This window comes from Cherax quadricarinatus, chromosome 2 (assembly GCF_038502225.1).
Source record: "Cherax quadricarinatus isolate ZL_2023a chromosome 2, ASM3850222v1, whole genome shotgun sequence".
NCBI classification, from domain to species: Eukaryota; Metazoa; Arthropoda; class Malacostraca; order Decapoda; family Parastacidae; genus Cherax; species Cherax quadricarinatus.
This window is the reverse complement of record NC_091293.1, coordinates 60,091,837-60,113,359: the sequence shown is the minus strand read 5'-3', so window position 1 is coordinate 60,113,359 and position 21,523 is coordinate 60,091,837. Positions and strand designations below refer to the sequence as shown.

General features: G+C 39.2%; 1 protein-coding gene across 1 annotated transcript in view; it reads left to right on the top strand.

Moving 5' to 3' along the window:
- The first annotated feature begins 535 nt into the window (after nucleotides 1–535).
- Nucleotides 536–21,523, top strand: part of LOC128701247 (probable RNA-directed DNA polymerase from transposon X-element) — a 36,121-nt gene continuing 15,133 nt past the window's right edge. The window contains exon 1 of the mRNA XM_070088551.1: nucleotides 536–709. The gene's annotated coding sequence lies outside the window, so the exon portion shown is untranslated. The remainder of the gene's footprint in view (nucleotides 710–21,523) is intronic.

Below are 21,523 nucleotides of genomic sequence, written 5' to 3'. Positions count from 1 at the left end.
TACTGTCTGAAGTTGTTACAGGGCTGAGTAAGCCTTCACAAGGAAAAACGAAAGTTTCTCCTTTTACATTTAGTAATACATACAGGAGAAGAGGTTACTAGCCCCTTGTTCCCGGCATTTTAGTCGCCTCTTACAACACGCATGGCTTACGGAGGAAGAATTCTGTTCCACTTTCCCATGGAGATAAGAGGAAATAAACAATAATAAAAACTAGAAAGAAAATAGAAGAAAACCCAGAGGGGTGTATATATATGTGCTTGTACATATATGTGTAGTGTGACCTAAGTGTAAGTGGAAGTAGCAAGACATACTTGAAATCTTGCATGTTCATGAGACAGAAAAAAGGACACCAGCAATCCTACCATCATGTAAAGCAAATACTGTACAGGCTTCCTTTTTACACTCACTTGGTAGGACGGTAGTACCTCCCTGAATGGTTGCTGTCTACCAACCTACAACCTACAAAACTTATTATTATTTTTATTATTCCATATTAATTCATTTCCAGTCTATTTGTGTACTAGTACATTCATTGGTCTGGTTTTTGCTTGTAAATCTAGTTGTCACTTTTTCTGCTTCAGGGTGGGTGTTCGTGTCAACTGTGTACTTCCTGGTTTCATCCAGACTTCAATGGTGGAAACTGTACCAGAAAAAGTAAAGAACATGATGTTGAAACTCACTCCTCTCAGAAGATTAGCACAGCCTGAAGGTAAAGTGGCAGCAAATACTAAATCACAGTTTAATTTTTATTTAGGTCAGTCTTACCTTCTTTTACTTACATGCAGTATAAATTTTACTTTCTTGTGTATATTTTATTAGTTCTTATTCTTGTAATATTTCTCTTTCTAAGTCCCTTGGGATATGGGATAAAACCCGTTCCTTGTAGCAGAGAACAAAGGACTAGTTATGACCATTGAGGTATAACTTCTTTTAGGAGTGTTGAAGAGCTGGATGTGAGTGTGGGGAAGGTGTGTCAGTCATTGGGTAGAATGAAAGTGGTAAAGCAGCTGGAACAGATGGGATCATGACAGAAATGTTAAAAGCAGGTGGGGATATAGTTTTGGAGTGGTTGGGACTTTTGTTCAATAAATGTTTGAAAGAGGGAAAAAGTACATAGGGACTGGCAGAAAGCATGCATAGTTCCTTTATATAAAGGGATGGGGGAGAAAAGAGAGTGTAAAAATTATAAGGGATTAAGCCTGCTAAGTATACCTGGTAAAGTGTATGGTAGGGTTATTATAGAAAGTATTAGAGGTAAGAAAGAGCAGGATTGCAGATGAACAAGGAGACTTTGGAATGTGTAGGGGATGTGTAGGCCAAGTGTTTATATTGAAGCATATAAGTGAACATTATTTAGATGAAGGTATGGAAGTTTTCATGGCTTTTATGGATTTAGAAAAAGCTTATGATATGGTGGATAGGGGTGCAATGTGGCAGATGTTGCAGGTGTATGGAATAGCTAATAAGTTACTAAATGCTGTAAAGTTTTATGAAGTTAGTGAGGCTCAGGTTAGGGTGTGTAAGAGAGAGAGGAAGATTACTTTCCAAACAGGGATGTGTAGTGTCACTATGGTTGTTTAACATATTTATAGATGGTGATGTAAAAGAAGTAAATGCTAGGGTGTTGGGGAGAGGGGTGGAATTAAGTTACGCAGATTCAAATACAAAATGGTAGTTAACACAGTTACTTTTTGCTGATGATGCTGTGCTTTTGGCAGTCTCAGAAGAGAAGTTGTGAAGGTTAGTGGACGAGTTTGGGAGGGTGTGTAGAGGAAGAAAGTTGAAAGTGAACATAGATAAGAGTGATGAGGGTATCAAATGATATGTAGATGAATGGTTCACAGAACCGACACGTTGTTAAATTAGATACATGTGCAACTCTTGGGTATCTTTATTAAGGAAACGTTTTGCCACACAGTGGCTTCATCAGTCCATACACAGGAGAAGTTTGAAGAACAGGAGGAGAATGCGGTAATCAGTCCCTCAACCTTGAGTTGATATGGTCAGTCCATCAATCTTGAAAAGAATACGGCATATGAGTGGAGAAGGAGCTTATCAACCGTAGGCAAGAGAGGTGCAGCAGTCGTAGGTGGTGTCACATTTGCCCAATGTGGAAGTAGGTCGTGCCCAAGGGTTAGGCAAGCGAAGAATTCCTAAGTATTAAGATCCTCTCCTGCCTATGGTTTATAAGCTCCTTCTCTGCTCATATGCCGTATTCTTTTCAAGATTGATGGACTGACCACATCGACTCAAGGTTGAGGGACTGATTACCTCATTCTCCTCCTGTTCTTCAAACTTCTCCTGTGTATGGACTGATGAAGCCACTGTGTGGTGAAACATTTCCTTAATAAAGATACCCAAGAGTTGCACATGTGTCTAATTTATCAACGTGTCGGTTCTGTGAACCATTCACCTACAATCCTGTCAGACACTGCAACTTCTTGGGATCTTAATACTTGGGAATTCTTCGCTTGCCTAACCCTTTGGCACGACCTACTTCCACATTGGGCAAATGTGACACCACCTACGACTGCTGCACCTCTCCTGCCTACGGTTTATAAGCTCCTTCTCCGCTCATATGCCGTATTCTTTTCAAGATTGATGGACTGACCACATCGACTCAAGGTTGAGGGACTGATTACCTCATTCTCCTCCTGTTCTTCAAACTTCTCCTGTGTATGGACTGATGAAGCCACTGTGTGGCGAAATGTTTCCTTAATAAAGATACCCAAGAGTTGCACATGTCTAATTTATCAACGTGTCGGTTCTGTGAACCATTCATCTACAATCCTGTCAGACTGCAACTTCTTGGGATCTTAATACTTGGGAATTCTTCGCTTGCCTAACCCTTGGACACGACCTACTTCCACATTGGGCAAATGTGACACCACCTACGACTGCTGCATCTCTCCTGCCTACGGTTTATAAGCTCCTTCTCCGCTCATATGCCGTATTCTTTTCAAGATTGATGGACTGACCACATCGACTCAAGGTTGAGGGACTGATTACCTCATTCTCCTCCTGTTCTTCAAACTTCTCCTGTGTATGGACTGATGAAGCCACTGTGTGGTGAAACATTTCCTTAATAAAGATACCCAAGAGTTGCACGTGTGTCTAATTTATCAACGTGTCGGTTCTGTGAACCATTCATCTACAATCCTGTCAGACACTGCAACTTCTTGGGATCTTAATACTTGGGAATTCTTCGCTTGCCTAACCCTTTGGCACGACCTACTTCCACATTGGGCAAATGTGACACCACCTACGACTGCTGCACCTCTCCTGCCTACGGTTTATAAGCTCCTTCTCCGCTCATATGCCATATTCTTTTCAAGATTGATGGACTGACCACATCGACTCAAGGTTGAGGGACTGATTACCTCATTCTCCTCCTGTTCTTCAAAGTTCTCCTGTGTATGGACTGATGAAGCCACTGTGTGGCGAAACGTTTCCTTAATAAAGATACCCAAGAGTTGCATATGTGTCTAATTTATCATCAAATGATATAGATAAGGAAAAATTGGTTATCAGATTTGAGGGAAGGAGTATGGAAGAAGTGAATGTGTTCAGATATTTGGGAGTAGACTTGTCAGCAGATGGGTTTATGAAGGAATAAAGGTGAGTGGTGCATTGAGGTATCTGGAAAGACAAAGTACATTATCCATGGAGGCAACAAAGGAAATGTATGAGAGTAAAGTGGTACCAACACTCTTATATGGATGTGAGGCATGGGTTGTGAATGTTGCAGTGAGGAGGCGGCTGGAGGCAGTAGAGATGTCGTGTAAATATTATTCAGAGAATTCATAGTGTGGAAATTAGGAGGTGTGGAGTTACTAAAAGTATTATTTAGAGGGCTGAGGAGGGGTTGTTGAGGTAAAAAATTATGCAATAATAACTGACATAATCCATGCTTAACCCTTTGACCGTCACAACCCCAAATTCTGAAGTGTCTCCTGTTGTCGAAGAATTTAAAAAAAAAATTATTTTTTCTTATGAAAATGTTATGATTAATTTTCCGATTGTTTTAAGCCCCCCAAAAATTTTTGCGATCAGTATTTATCGAGATATAGAGGCGCAAAGTTGGCAGAAAATGAGCCATGTATGGCAACAGTGGCAAATGCCGCTCACCTGGTAAACTTTGGTTTACTTGCATTTCAAGGTTTCTTGTTTTTTTCACTATTTTATTTTTTGAGGTAACTTATGTGGCCAGTGAGTCTAAAGTAAGGTGCAGTGTACATATATACACTCGTTGTATACAAGACAATAAGTGCACAAACATAATTATCAATATATTGTTTACAAGACTTGTTAATGCAAACAAACACTACAAAAAATTGTTTATTACTGTTATTCTATAATACAGTAGGGCCCCACTTATATGGCAGGTTAGGTTCCAGACTACCGCCATAAAGTGGAAATCGCCGTAAAGTGGAACACCCCTTTTTTTCACTTATAAATGCATATAAATAATAGCTAACATATTTACACTAATATGTATTAAATTAGCAATAGAACTAGGCATTAAAAAAAATAAAAAAGTAAAATACGTACACATATAGTACACTCATTACTTACCTTAAAATATTTATAGTCTTAATCTGTGGTGAGACAAGTAATATTTATTGTAAGAAATCAAGTGTGGTGTATATGGTAGCCAGCCAGGCCAACCCACTCACACATAATATTCTATAACATTTAAGCATCCCAGAGCTAAAAATATATATATACAATTTACTCATTACTTACCTTAAAATATTTGTAGTCTTAATGTAGGGTCAGAGGTGAGTAAACGAGATAAAACGAATACAGTGGTCCCTCGATAATAGTTGGGCTCGATAGTCGTTCTTTTTGGAAATCGTCGCTTTATTTTCGTCCAGACATTGACTCACAAATGGTCGGTTGACTTGCTAATCGTCGTTTGTCCTGGACGCGTACTCACGGCTCTGAGCCGCCTCAGCCTCCCTTCCCAGCCAGTGTGCCATTGTTTACCAGTGAGCGACGGTCCCCTTACTTGTTCATACGAAATATTTCATAATATTCCATTCATTTTAGTGCTTGCAAGTGCTAAATAAGCTACCATGGCTCCAAAGAAAGCTCCTGGTGCCAAGCCTTTGGTAAAGAAGGTGAGAAATATGATTGAATTTAAGAAAAACATCATTGAACAATATGAAAGTGGCATATGTGTGGCCGAACTGGCCAGGATGTATAACAAATCCCGTACAACCATATCTTCCATCGTTACCAAGAAAAAGGAAATCAAGGAAGCTGTTGTTGCAAAGGGGGTAAATATGCTGACAAAAATGAGATCACCAGTACTCAAAGATGTTGAGAAGTTATTATTGGGGATAAACGAGAAACAATTAGCAGGAGATAGTCTTATGACATCGATTATTTGTGAAAAGGCTAGGCAGTTGCATGACAATCTTTAAAGAAATTGCCTGCAACGAGTACTGATATTTGTGAATTTAAGACCAGCAAAGGTTGGTTTGAGAGATTTAAGAACCGTAGTGGCATACACAGTGTGATAAGGCATGGTGAGGCTGCCAGTTCGGACAAAATTGCAGCTACAAAATTCGTAAGTGAATTCAAGGAGTACATAGAGGCTGAAGGACTGAAACCTGAACAAGTGTTCAGTTGTGACGAAACAGGCCTCTTTTGGAAGAAAATGCCAAAGAGGACCTACATTACTCAGGAGGAAAAGGGACTGCCAGGACACAAGCCTATGAAAGACAGGCTGACGCTCATGTTCTGTGCTAATGCTAGTGGAGATTTCAAAGTGAAGCCGTTACTAGTGTACCATTCTGAAAATCCCAGAGTGTTCAGGAAAAACAATGTTATGAAGAGTAAATTGTGTGTGCTTTGGAGATCTAATAATAAGGCATGGGCCACGAGGGAAATTTTCGTCGAGTGGTTCAATGAAGTGTTTGGCCCTAGTGTGAAGAATTACCTCCTGGAAAAGAAATTGGATCTCAAGTGCCTCCTAGTAATGGACAATGCACCTGCTCATTCTTCAAACTTGGATGACCTAATTCTGCAGGAGTTTGGGTTCATCACAGTAAAGTTCTTGCCCCTGAATACCACTCCTCTCCTCCAGCCCACGGACCAGCAGGTCATTTCAAATTTTAAAAAAACTCTACACCAAAGCAGTGTTTCAAAAGTGCTTTAATGTGACCTCAGACACTCACTTGACCCTTAGAGATTTTTGGAAAGAACACTTCAGTATCCTCCATTGCATAAGCCTTATAGGTAAGGTTTGGGAGGGAGTGACTACCAGGACTTTGAACTCTGCTTGGAGAAAATTGTGGCCAGATTTTGTCCACAAGAGGGATTTTGAAGGGTTTGTGGCTGACACTGATGAGCCTATGTCAGTTGTGAACTCTGTTGTGGCACTGGGGACTTCCATGGGGTTGAATGTGAGTTTGTAGGATGTGGAAGAGTTAGTGGAGGACCACAACGAAGAGCTAACCACTGAGGAGTTGCAAGAGCTTCAGCAGGAACAGCAACAGATTGCAGCTCAGAATCTTGCTGCAGAGGAGGAGGAAGAGAGATGGAAGAAGGGGCCTTCTTCAGAAATTAAGGAGATTTTTGAAATGTGGGGGTAGGATGGAAAGATTTATGGAGAAACATCACCCTGAGAAGGATGTTGCAAGCCATATCGGCAACTTGTACAGTGACAAGAGTCTTGGCCCATTTTAGGGAAGTTTTAAAGAGACGTCAGAAACAAAGCTCTCAGGACACTTTCTTTGCGAGACAGGACTCCAGTGACTCTCAAGCTGGTCCTAGAGGCATTAAGAAACAGAGAAGAAAAGTAACCCCAGAAAAGCACTTGGTACCTGAGGTGCTGATGGAAGGGGATTCCCCTTCCAAACAGTAACTAATCCAATCTCTCTCCTCCCCCAGTCTTCCATACACTAAGAAGAATCGCCAGTAAAGGTAAGTGTTATGCTGTTAATGTTTCATTCATTACGTCCCATTGTATTGTTTATGTACTACATCTATATTTCATGTAAAAAAATTTTTTGTTTTAATACTTATGGGTATCAGGAACGGATTAATTGTAGTATTTACATTATTTTTTATGGGGAAAATTGATTTGAAAATCGTCTATTTCGATAATCGTCGCACTTCCAGGAACGGATTAACGACGACAAATGAGGGACCACTGTAAATGAGAAAGAGAGAGAGAATAAGTACGAGAGGGAGGACAGGCACAGAGTTAAGTAAACAAACCAGGCGAATGCAAGTTTTGTAAACAAACCAGGTGTACACATCTGGTTTGGGTACAAGTTACATTGTGTACAAGTTGTCTCTACATTGATATGATAGAATAAATAAAGAAGAGGTAGTAGGTTGGTAGACAGCAACCACCCAGGGAGGTACTACCGTCCTGCCAAGTGAGTGTAAAACGAAAGCCTGTAATTGTTTTACATGATGGTAGGATTGCTGATGTCTTTTGTATGTCTCATAAATATGCAAGATTACAGGTATGTCTTGCTATTTCTACTTACACATAGGTCACACTACGCATACATGTACACATTTATTTATTCACACTCATCTGAGTTTTCTTTGATTTTATCTTAATAGTTCTTGGTCTTATTACTTTTCCTTTTATATCCATGGGGAAGTGGAATAAGAATCTTTCCTCCGTAAGCCATGCGTGTTGTATTGATAAAGCCACTGGATGGCGAAACGTCTACAATAAAGATACCCAGATGTTGCACATGTGTCTTAATTTCATCTTGTCGGTATTATATACCATTCTTACACAACGTTGTAAAAGTCAACTAAAATGCTGGGAACAATGGGCTAGTAACCCCTTTTCCTGTAAAGATTACTAAAAAGAATAAGAAGAAAATTGTCAAAGTGGGAAGTCTGAATGTGTGTGGATGTTGCGCAAATGATAAGAAAGAGATGATTGTGGATGTTATGAATGAGAAGAAGCTGGATATCCTGGCTTTAAGTGAAACAAAGCTGAAGGGGGTGGGAGAGTTTCAATGGAGAGGAATAAATGGGATTAGGTCAGGGGTTTCAAATAGAGTTAGAGCTAAAGAAGGAGTAGCAATAATGTTGAAGGATAAGCTATGGCAGGAAAAGAGGGACTATAAATGTATTAATTCAAGGATTATGTGGAGTAAAATAAAGATTGGATGTGAAAAGTGGGTTATAATAAGCGTGTATGCACCTGGAGAAGAGAGAAGTGTAGAGGAGAGAGAGAGATTTTGGGAAATGTTGAGTGAATGCATGGGGAGTTTTGAATCAAGTGTGAGAGTAATGGTGGTTGGGGATTTCAATGCTAAAGTGGGTAAAAATGTTATAGAGGGAGTAGTAGGTAAATTTGGGGTGCCAGGGGTAAATGTAAATGGGGAGCCTTTATTTGAGCTATGTGTAGAAAGAGATTTGGTAATAAGTAATACATATTTTATGAAAAAGAGGATAAATAAATATACAAAGTATGATGTAGCATGTTTATTAGATCATGTATTGGTGGATAAAAGGTTGATGGGTAGGCTCTAGGATGTACATGTTTATAGAGGTGCAACTGATATATCTGATCATTATTTAGTTGTAGCTACAGTTAGAGTAAGAGGTAGATGGAAAAAGAGGAAGGTGGCAACAACAAGTAAGAGAGAGGTGAAAGTGTATAAACTAAGGGAGGAGGAAGTTTGGGTGAGATATAAGTGACTATTGGCAGAATGGTGGGCTAGTGCAAAGATGAGTAGTGGGGGGGTTGAAGAGGGTTGGAATAGTTTTAAAAATGCAGTATTAGAATGTGGGGCAGAAGTTTGTGGTTATAGGAGGGTGGGGGCAGGAGGAAAGAGGAGTGATTGGTGGAATGATGAAGTAAAGGGTGTGATAAAAGAGAAAAAGGTAGCTTATGAGAGGTTTTTACAAAGCAGAAGTGTTATAAGAAGAGCAGAGTATATGGAGAGTAAAAGAAAGGTAAAGAGAGTGGTGAGAGAGTGCAAAAGGAGAGCAGATGATAGAGTGGGAGAGGCACTGTCAAGAAATTTTAATGAAAATAAAAAAAAATTTTGGAGTGAGTTAAACAAGTTAAGAAAGCCTAGGGAAAGTATGGATTTGTCAGTTAAAAACAGAGTAGGGGAGTTAGTAGATGGGGAGATGGAGGTATTAGGTAGATGGCGAGAATATTTTGAGGAACTTTTAAATGTTAAGGAAGAAAGAGAGGCAGTAATTTCATGCACTGGTCAGGGAGGTATACCATCTTTTAGGAGTGAAGAAGAGCAGAATGTAAGTGTGGGGGAGGTACGTGAGGCATTACGTAGAATGAAAGGGGGTAAAGCAGCTGGAACTGATGGGATCATGACAGAAATGTTAAAAACAGAGGGGGATATAGTGTTGGAGTGGTTGGTACTTTTGTTTAATAAATGTATGAAAGAGGGGAAGGTACCTAGGGATTGGCAGAGAGCATGTATAGTCCCTTTATATAAAGGGAAAGGGGACAAAAGAGACTGTAAAAATTATAGAGGAATAAGTTTACTGAGTATACCAGGAAAAGTGTACGGTAGGGTTATAATTGAAAGAATTAGAGGTAAGACAGAATGTAGGATTGCGGATGAGCAAGGAGGTTTCAGAGTGGGTAGGGGATGTGTAGATCAAGTGTTTACATTGAAGCATATATGTGAACAGTATTTAGATAAAGGTAGGGAAGTTTTTATTGCATTTATGGATTTAGAAAAGGCATATGATAGTGGATAGAGGAGTAATGTGGCAGATGTTGCAAGTATATGGAATAGGTGGTAAGTTATTAAATGCTGTAAAGAGTTTTTATGAGGATAGTGAGGCTCAGGTTAGGGTGTGTAGAAGAGAGGGAGACTACTTCCCGGTAAAAGTAGGTCTTAGACAGGGATGTGTAATGTCACCATGGTTGTTTAATATATTTATAGATGGGGTTGTAAAGGAAGTAAATGCTAGGGTGTTCGGGAGAGGGGTGGGATTAAATTTTGGGGAATCAAATTCAAAATGGGAATTGACACAGTTACTTTTTGCAGATGATACTGTGCTTATGGGAGATTCTAAAGAAAAATTGCAAAGGTTAGTGGATGGGTTTGGGAATGTGTGTAAAGGTAGAAAGTTGAAAGTGAACATAGAAAAGAGTAAGGTGATGAGGGTATCAAATGATTTAGATAAAGAAAAATTGGATATCAAATTGGGGAGGAGGAGTGAATGTTTTCAGATACTTGGGAGTTGACATGTCGGCGGATGGATTTATGAAGGATGAGGTTAATCATAGAATTGATGAGGGAAAAAAGGTGAGTGGTGCGTTGAGGTATATGTGGAGTCAAAAAACGTTATCTATGGAGGCAAAGAAGGGAATGTATGAAAGTATAGTAGTACCAACACTCTTATATGGGTGTGAAGCTTGGGTGGTAAATGCAGCAGCGAGGAGATGGTTGGAGGCAGTGGAGATGTCCTGTTTAAGGGCAATGTGTGGTGTAAATATTATGCAGAAAATTCGGAGTGTGGAAATTAGGAAAAGGTGTGGAGTTAATAAAAGTATTAGTCAGAGGGCAGAAGAGGGGTTGTCGAGGTGGTTTGGTCATTTAGAGAGAATGGATCAAAGTAGAATGACATGGAAAGCATATAAATCTATAGTGGAAGGAAGGCGGGGTAGGGGTCATCCTCAAAAGGGTTGGAGAGAGGGGGTAAAGGAGGTTTTGTGGGCAAGGGGCTTGGACTTCCAGCAAGCGAGCGTGAGCGTGTTAGATAGGAGTGAATGGAGACGAATGGTACTTGGGACCTGACGATCTGTTGGAGTGTGAGCAGGGTAATATTTAGTGAAGGGATTCAGGGAAACCCGTTATTTTCATATAGTCGGACTTGAGTCTTGGAAGTGGGAAGTACAATGCCTGTACTTTAAAGGAGGGGTTTGGGATATTGGCAGTTTGGAGGGATATGTTGTGTATCTTTATATGTGTATGCTTCTAAACTGTTGTATTCTGAGCACCTCTGCAAAAACAGTGATAATGTGTGAGTGTGATGAAAGTGTTGAGTGATGATGAAAGTATTTTCTGTTTGGGGATTTTCTTTCTTTTTTGGGTCACCCTGCCTCGGTGGGAGACGGCCGACTTGTTGAAAAAAAAATAAATAAAATAAAGAAGAACACTCCCATTCTCATGTAACACTATTTTTAGAAGAAATGACGCTCTGAGTGAAGGCAGTGGAAATAAGTCACTCTGTCTGGCTTTTTTGGGTTATCCTAGGTTCTCTACACATATGCTGTTGTGTATGATAATCTATGTAACTGTATTTGTGTATACATAAATAAACTTACATATAAAAGGAATAATTTTCTACAGTTACCCCCAGTAACACATTTTCTCTGATGTTGGACTAGAGAAAATGTTTTTCTTGCCATCACTCGTACAAGTCTGGCTCCCACATCTCGTAGTATTTATGTTTGTTTATTCTACTGTGGAGTGTATGTATCATCTTTATATGTTATGTATCATGTTTATTATATAATTTTGAAAAACTATCATAATTGGATTAATGAAAATATGTCACCCTGCCTCAGTGGGAGACGGCCGACTTGTTGAAAAAAAAAATGTATATTAATGTAATATACGACATTTAATGAGACTTGGTGATTATTATTATTATTATCATACACGGCAGTCATGGCAGCAGCGGCATCCTAGCAGCTCTTATTCTTCAAGAAACCATCACTCGTCAAAGCTTGTGATGGCCTAATTGAAGGTACAACTACATGAACCCACTTAGACCACAAAATGATCCAAGAATACTAAGAATGTAACCCAAATCTTGACAAAATACAAGATCTAAGGAAGACAGCCCTGCTAACCCAAACACTGCCTCCACTGCCAGACAATCACTTAACCCAAGCAGACTCTTGGATGTCACTACTGCCCGGCTCCGGCTGGGTTACAAGTATCTTTGGCAGGTTAAATCACCACCACTTGATGTAGACCAAACGAAATGTAAACTTTGCCAGATGGACTATTGGCACACCCTGCGTCATTATGTACTGGAGTGTGATAAAATTAATGAATTTAGAAACAACTCGCTCAGAAATGTTCAAGAAATGGCAAAGTACTTTATCTTATCCACAGTGGTATATTGCAGACCATTCTGGAGAAATACCCTGACTTTGCTAGCTGTAAATAAAGCATTACCACATGTGTGCATGTGTGTGTGTGTGTGTGTGTGTGTGTGTGTGTGTGTGTGTGTGTGTGTGTGTGTGTGTGTGTGTGTGTGTGTGTTTGTGTGTGTGTATGTGTATGAGTGTATATGAGTGTGTGTGTGTGTGTGTGTGTGTACTCACCTAGTTGTACTCACCTAGTTGAGGTTGCAGGGGTCGAGTCCAAGCTCCTGGCCCCGCCTCCTCACTGGTCACCACTAGGTCACTCTCCCTGAACCATGAGCTTTATCGTACCTCTGCTTAAAGCTATGTATGGATCCTGCCTCCACTACATCGCTTCCCAAACTATTCCACTTCCTGACTACTCTGTGGCTGAAGAAATACTTCCTAACATCCCTTTGATTCATCTGTGTCTTCAGCTTCCAACTGTGTCCCCGTGTTGCTGTGTCCAGTCTCTGGAACATCCTGTCTTTGTCCACCTTGTCAATTCCTCTCAGTATTTTGTAAGTCGTTATCATGTCCCCCCTATCTCTCCTGTCCTCCAGTGTCGTCAGGTTGATTTCCCTTAACCTCTCCTCATAGGACATACCTCTTAACCCTGGGACTAGTCTTGTTGCAAACCTTTGCACTTTCTCTAGTTTCTTTACATGCTTGGCTAGGTGTGGGTTCCAAACTGGTGCCGCATACTCTAATATGGGCCTAACGTACACGGTGTACAGGGTCCTGAACGACTCCTTATTAAGATGTCGGAATGCTGTTCTGAGGTTTGCCAGGCGCCCATATGCTGCGGCAGTTATTTGGTGTGTGTATGAGTGTGTGTGTGTGTGTGTGAGTGTGTGTGCGTGTGTGTGTATGAGTTTGTGTATGTGTGTGTGTGTGTGTGTGTGTGTGTGTGTGTGTGTGTGTGTGTGTGTTTATGTGTGTGTGTGTGTGTGTGTGTATGAATTTGTATATGTGTGTGTGTGTGTGTGTGTGTCTCAACAATCAATATTTGCACCAATAACTCACTACAGTTGTGACCGGGTGTGGAAGTGTGAATTGCTCATTACACTATAATTTGTTCATGATTGTAGCCATGTATAAACGTAAGTAACCATTCTTACAGGATTCATTACCTTTGTAACTTGTGAGTTCATTACCTTGTACCTAGTTCAGCCATCACAACTTTGGGAGCCCAGTCCCTGGACCCATTACGTCTCTGTAATCTGTAAATACCTTTGTAACTTGTCATGATTGTGACTAGACCTACCTGGAGTTCATTACCTTTGTAAATTGTGAGTTCATTACCTTTGTAAATTGTGAATTCATTACCTCTGTAACTTGCTCAGCTATCAAAACTTTGGAGTCCAGTCCCTGGACCAATTATGTACCTCTGTAATCTTTTGACTACTGCCCACAGGATGGGTATGGGGTGCATAATAAACATATTAAACTAACTAACCCAAGCTCAGGGAAATCAAGCCTTCTCCGTCATAGCTACACAGTACGTATCTACTTTAGTGATACTATGAAAGGATATCGCAGAAGAATCAACAGCAGTAAGAAAAGAATAATACCAAGGACCCTAGAACTCAACTTGTCTACCCAGCAGGAAGCCGGTGTATCATCAACCCCCCTCACCACCACCGCCCAGGGAACAACAACAACAAACATGGCTGACTCCCCCTCCAACTCCACTCCCTTCAAAGGATTCGCCCATGATAATTCAGGTATGATTATTCCTGACAATATCAGGGACTACATCGTCGCTCTATAAAGCAAAATCAAAGATATTAAAGCAACACTTGCGCGACGAGAATCCAAGATAACCAACCTCGAGAACAAGATCAAAAACCTTGAAGAGAAGATTACATCGGGAAGTGCTGACACAGAAAATACTCTGAAAACAGCTATAGCCAGTCACACTGAGCATATAACTCTAAATATGAAGGTTGAAGAAGCAATCAAGGACTGGAATCAGAACATGCACACTCGACTGAATGAATACCTTGATTTCCAAGACGACAAAACCGAACAAGATAAGCTGTCTGATGCAGTTATAATAAACAGTCCACACATTCCTAGTGAAATAACCCAAGAACAGTGCAGAGAAACTGCTATCAGGATAATACAGGACCATGTAAAAGTTATCGTGCAAAAAATGAAATCAGAAACATGTTTGTTAGGAAAACAAGGTAGTAAACACACTATTATGATCAGACTTCATTCATATGATAAAAGAAAGGACTTAATTAAATCAGCAATTACAATGAAAAATGGAGTGTTCATCAACGAGTGTCTAATGAGAAAAGGTCAAAGCCTTCTGTTTAGGCTGAGAAAACTTAAACAGGAAAACAAAATACATCAGTGGTTCACTCGAGATGGGAAAATACTAGTTAGAAAAACTTCAACAGGACAACAATACACCATCTCAAATGAACATGATTTCTCTACCTTCCTTAGAAAAGCTGACATTTCTGTAACAGATTAGATAAGTGTCCTTAACACATAAATACGTGTGGTGCATATAGTGTACGTTACTATTACATTATTGTGCTTTATTATTTTTTTCTTTTACTAGCTAATACCAGCTACCTCAGATACTTTTTACTTTTTAATTGCTTTTAATTGCTCATAATTTTGTGTTGCAAGTCAAATCTTATTCCAAATTAATGTTATTCTTCATTGCTACCTGTCCATTTAATTCTGTTTACCACTACTTTTTTTTAGTCCCTTTCATATTGTGTGTGCAATTAGTGTATATTCCAATTACATTATTGTGAGAGTCCCAAAACTATCTTTTGCTAGCTAGTACCAACTACCTCATATTTCTCTACTTTTTTATAGTGCAATTAATTGCTCAACTTATTATACATTACAAATCAGATCTTACTCCCAAATCAATATTATATCATAGTGACTATCTGTCCATTGAACTTTGTTTACCATTACTTAATTTTTTTGTTTTTTATTATCACACTGGCCAATTCCCACCAAGGCAGGGTGGCCCGAAAAAGAAAAACTTTCACCATCATTCACTCCATCACTGGCTTGCCAGAAGGGTGCTTTACACTACAGTTTTTAAACTGCAACATTAACACCCCTCCCTCAGAGTGCAGGCACTGTACTTCCCATCTTCAGGACTCAAGTCCGGCCTGCCGGTTTCCCTGAATCCCTTTATAAATGCTACTTTGCTCATACTCCAACAGCATGTCAAGTTTAAAAACCATTTGTCTCCATTCACTCCTATCAAACACGCTCACGCATGCTTGCTGGAAGTCCAAGCCCCTTGCACACAAAACCTTATATATTTTCTCCTTTATTTTAGCTCTGTATAACTACCTTAGTTCATATATTCACAATTGTTAAAATAATCAAAGTGCTATTCTCAGGGGCTAAAGTGTAATAAGTTCACTATTTTGCCATTAAAATGCTCCAGGTGCTATTGACTACCTCAGGTGCTACTGATTTTGCTTTTAATACATTCTTTTATTATTATATTCATTAGCTCCTTTATTTTAACTGTAAATATCTACTGTAGTTCATAAACTCACTTGTTAAAATAATTAAGGTGCTATTAGATGCCTAAGTGTATAACTGAATTATCTATTCTGTAATAATCTCTTTTTCTTTCAAATTTTTACAAGTTTTAGATTAATCACGGAGTCTTAGTCATAAGTCTAGTTGTAGATTCAATATAAATCTTATATCATTTTACTCAGAAAATCTAGTTTGTAAAATTACTCTCATCCTATGATTACAGGCATAGATCCAGTAATCCAGTAACTGTAATTGCTACACAGCAGACCAAGCAAAGACATTACTCAGTGCAAACAATAACATAACCATCTTTAACTACAATGTCAGATCCTTGAGCAAACATTATGATAACCTCACAGCATTACTCAGTTCCCTTAATTCCAATATATCAATAATCACACTCACAGAAACCTGGCTTAAGCCTGATATTACAGATTTCTATACCATTCCTGGCTACATGGCCATACACAACTATAGAACAGACCAGCAAGGGGGAGGAACAGCTATATACTACTCAAATCAACTCGAATGTATCAATAAATCTTGCACAAGGGACGAACATGGAGAATATATCATAGCCAAATTTAAATCAAAAGACCTGCAAAAACCCCTCACAGTTATAAACATCTACAGAGTACCACAGTCAAACATTTATCACTTTAGTGAAAAACTAGGAAACATGATTACTGATGCACACATGAATAAAGACCACCTACTACTAACAGGAGATTTCAACATAAACATACTACACGACCAGGACCCACAAGTAACCGAATTCACAAACACAATGAGTAACTGCCTGTTGCAACCAGCAATATCTAAACCAACAAGAATCTCCGAGACAAGCATCTCCTTAATAGACCACATCTGGACAAACACCATATCCCCTTTAAAATCAGGCATAATCACAGACAACACTACAGACCACTACCCAACCTTTCTCATAACTAATCTGGACAAACTACCACAAGACATTACTAAAGTAACCTTCAGACTACATAACGAGACAGCAGTTAACAACTTTATAGCAGCTATGAATAACATCGATTGGCAAAATAAGCTTGAAACATATACAGATATGAATGAATGTATAAATAATTTTCTAAAAAGCCCAGTGCCTCTATAACAGACATTGCCCCAGAAAAAATAAACAGATCACAGCAAAGAGACTGAATAATCCCTGGCTAACGCCAAGCATCCTCAAATCCATTAACACAAAGCACAAATATGAAAAACAGTATAGAATGGGTCAAATAACTAGAGTACAGTCAAAAAGTTACTCATCAGCACTTACCAGCCTGATAAGAAGGTCAAAAAAATTGTATTATGAAAATTGATTACATAACATCAAAGGTGATATGAAAAATTCTGGAAAACTATATCTGAAATTCTTGGAACTAAAAAGTTATCCAAAAACAAAACAATCAAACTAACAAAATTAGATGAACCCCTACTCCAACCGAAACAGCGAACAGACTTAATGTTTTCTTCTCCACCATAGGAAAAAATCTAGCAAACAAAATACCAAGCACAAACGCCCGTCCATCAGATTACCTCATAGGTACCTACCCAAATACGCTATTCCTAGCTCCAACCAACCCCATTGAAGTTATGCTCATCATAAACACCCTTAAAAACAAGGCAGGAGACATAAACAACTTGCCTGCTTTTATGTGCAAAAAAGCTTCTTAAGTATTGCCACCAATTATTGCAACGCTTTTTAATAAATCCATTGAATCATCTACCTTCCCAACAATCCTCAAAATAGCGAGGGTCACTCTGATCCATAAAGGAGGTGACCAAGCTGACTTGAATAACTATAGATCAATATCTAACTTACCACTGCTCTCTAAAATCTTTGAAAAATTAATTCATAGACGGATCTATTCCTACCTCGTTTCACACAACATGTTAAACCCTTGTCAGTTTGGATTCAGGAATAATAAAAGCACAAATGATGCTATCATACAAATGCTAGAACTAATATATACCACACTTGAAAAGAAAGAAGTCCCGCTGGGCATTTTCATTGATTTATGTAAAGCTTTCAATACAATTGACCATGAACTGCTGTACTCCAAATTAATGCACTGTGGTATCACAGATCACTCCCTCAACTACCTAAAGTCATACCTTAGAACAGAACTCAATATGTGTATGCAAATGATGCAAACTCTTCCACCCAACCAATCACAGTAGGAGTCCCACAAGGAAGCGTCCTTGGACAACTCCTCTTTCTCATCTACATCAATGATCTACCGAATGCATCACAGCTACTCAAACCCATATTATTTGCAGATGACACTAAATATGTCTTTTCCCACCCAAACACAGTCATACTAGCAAACACAGTCAATGCTGAATTACAGAAAATATCTGCCTGGATGATGACTAACAAACTTACCCTAAACACTGATAAAACCTATTTCATTCAGTTTGGAAACAAAGCTGCAAATGATCCAATTAACATAACGCTAAATGGATCATCAGTCACAAGACTCACAGAGGGAAAATTCCTAGGTATCCACCTTGACAGTAGCCTTAAGTTCTGGACACACATACAACAAATCACCAAGAAAATCTCCAAGACTGTAGTCATACTATCAAAGATAAGGTACTACATTCCACAATCAGCTCTCCTGGCACTGTACCATTCACTCATATACCCTTATCTTACATATGGAATTTGTGCATGGGGATCAACAACATCCAATCACCTAAAACCCTTAATAACCCAGCAAAAGGCAGCAGTAAGAATAACAAATTTCCACTTCCGCCAGCATACTCCACCAATTTTCAAAAGTCTGAATCTGCTCACTATTAAAAACATCCATACTTATTCATGTGCCTACTACATACACAGAACAATACACGCAAATATAAACCCTCCACTCAAACTTCTCCTCACCAACCTAAACTGAACACATGACCACAACACAAGACACAGATCTCTTTTTGATATACCTCGTGTCCATATCACACTGTGTAAAAACTCTATGCACATAAAGGGCCCCAAAATATGGAATTCATTACCAGAAGATATTAAGTAACCCGGTCTGAAAATCAATTTAAGACTCTTCTCAAAAGCCACTTAATCACCCTAGACTAAATGCTAAATATTCAGTACACACTTACTCACTTATGTGCTCCCACATCATAACTGAAACAATCACTTTGAACCTTTTATCCATTGTTGACAGGAATATAATTGAATCATTGTTTTCACAAAAAGCATTTTCGAATAAAAATATATCTTTATATTATACAAATTTTGATTCATTTATAATTAATATTCTACTGTACAACTATGAAATAATTACTATCCTACTGTACAACTATGATATACTCCTTAGTGTTAAGTAGTCTGTAAGTCAATAATGTTAAGTTGGCCCATAATGCCTAGGCATAATAGAGGTTCTCTTTGCACTGCAACCCACTATTGTAAATACAAAATCTCAATGTACTGTTTGCAAAGACATAAAATAAATAAATAAATAAATCATCATCATTACTGATATGGTGTCTCGAGACATAAGACACTCTTACTGATATTAATATGTAACTGCACGCCAACACAGTGTGTAAGTTTATTTAGGTACAGGTACGTATACATAAGTGTAATTATCAGAGTATATATAAAATATGAAATACCTTTTAAAAACACTTGAAATTTTGGAGTTTCCAGACATAATGAAGAGACAGTACTTACGGATCTCACAGAGAATGTAAACAAAGCGGATGGGACACGGCGACCGTATTAGAAAGTCAGGTGGGGGGGGAGTCGTATAGTATAATTTGAAATCACAATACAGTGGACCCCTGGTTAACGATATTTTTTCACTCCAGAAGTATGTTCAGGTGCCAGTACTGACCGAATTTTTTCCCATAAGAAATATTGTGAAGTAGATTAGTCCATTTCAGACCCCCAAACATACACGTACAAATGCACTTACATAAATACACTTACATAATTGGTCGCATTCGGAGGTAATCGTTATGCGGGGGTCCACTGTATTAGCGGAATGCCATAAAGCGAAATGCCGTAAAGCGGGGCCCTCCTTTATATATACAAATGTACAGTCACTGGACATGTTGCTAGAAGTTCTGCAGCTTGTGGAACTCTTTGAAATGTGGTTTCATACACAATGGTGTTTTACACTTCTCACACATAAAATGAGTGTGTCAGCATTTTTGTGAGCGTTTTTATGTGCACAGACAAAACACCTCATCTGAGCAGTTTTCTTAAAAGTATTATCAGGCAGTTGTGTTAGGTAGTTATTTTTATTTATTATCACACTGGCCGATTCCCACCAAGGCAGGGTGGCCCGAAAAAGAAAAACTTTCACCATCATTCACTCCATCACTGTCTTGCCAGAAGGGTGCTTTACACTACAGTTTTTAAACTGCAACATTAACACCCCTCCTTCAGAGTACAGGCACTGTAGTTATCGTCGGTAAATGGTCGTGTGTCATCATTCCTTCCTTTCTGCCTTCCTGCATTCCTTCCTACCTTCCTTCCTACATTCCTTCCTTCCTTCTTTCCTACCTACCTACCTTCCTACATTCCTTCCTTTCCTACATACCTACCTTCCTTTCTTCCTTACTTCTTTCCTTCCTTCCTTACTTTTTCCCTTCCTTCCTGCCTTCCTTCCTTCTGGTTTCTATAATATATATTCACATATATAGTCACTGGATACTTTCATATAACTGCTATTATCTTCATTCAGCAAGCTTGTCTTGTGTGTGAGTGTGTGGCTTCTAATTGTTTTGAGTCAGGGTAGCAGCTTTCAAAATGACATTGTCTCATTACTCACTTCCCCTACTGCCTGTCAAAACAATATGGTCAGATGCTCGCTTCCCCTCCATTCTATCTAATTATTTTTCTCCCTCATCCTCTCTTTCTCCTTCATTCTTCATTCTCGTGCATTCTTTTGGTATCCTGGGCTATTATCTTCATTCAGCAAGCTTGTGTTGTGTGTGAGTGTGTCGCTTCTAATTGTTCTTAGTCAGGGTAGCAGCTGTCAAAATGACATATTGTCTCATTACTCACTCCCCCTACTGCCTGTCAAAACAGTGGGGTTGGATGCTCCCTTCCCCTCCATCTTATCTAATTATCTTTCTCCCTCATTCTCTCTCTTTCTCCTTCATTCTTCATTCTCGTTCATTCTTCATTCTCCTTCATTCTTCTGGTATCCTGGGCATTGCTTTTGGTCACAAACTCCTCAAAACCATTAAATTGATCTTCACTGACACTTCCATCTGTGTTAGAGCAACACTTGGGAAGAGTAGAGTTCCAGATTTGCCAGGGAGTCACATATTTCTTACAGCTAGGCATGCTGAACAAGGACTACTGAAATGGCATTCCCACAATGCACCACTGGCTACCCGATGTTTTGCATATGGTGCACACTGACCATGGAGACCCATTCTCTCACATGTGGGCCTACCAGCTTTCTCCTGCTTGATTTGAAGCCGTTAGAATTTATGCGTATTAATACGTCAAACACGGTGGCTCGTAAGACGTATATATACAACTGAAATAGTCAAAGGGTTAATAACATAGAAACATGACAAATACTACTCTAGAATGAATAAAATATGTCATTACGGATGTCACGAGTGGTGTTGTGTTTTGTTGTTGGGTGTATAAGGGCCACTGAGAGCATAAGCCTTACATTGTGGTGGTGGAGGCGGCAGCGGAGGTGATGGTGGTGTTGTCATTCGCCCTATGTAACTTCAACAACATTGGAAGAGTTAGGTTCATGCTGTCCTTTTTCTGTCGATTAATCGCTTAACTTACTTGCTACACTGTTAATGCTACACTTTATCACTGGCTGGCACTATAGCTTTTATCGACTCGTGCTGCTTTAGTATCGTACA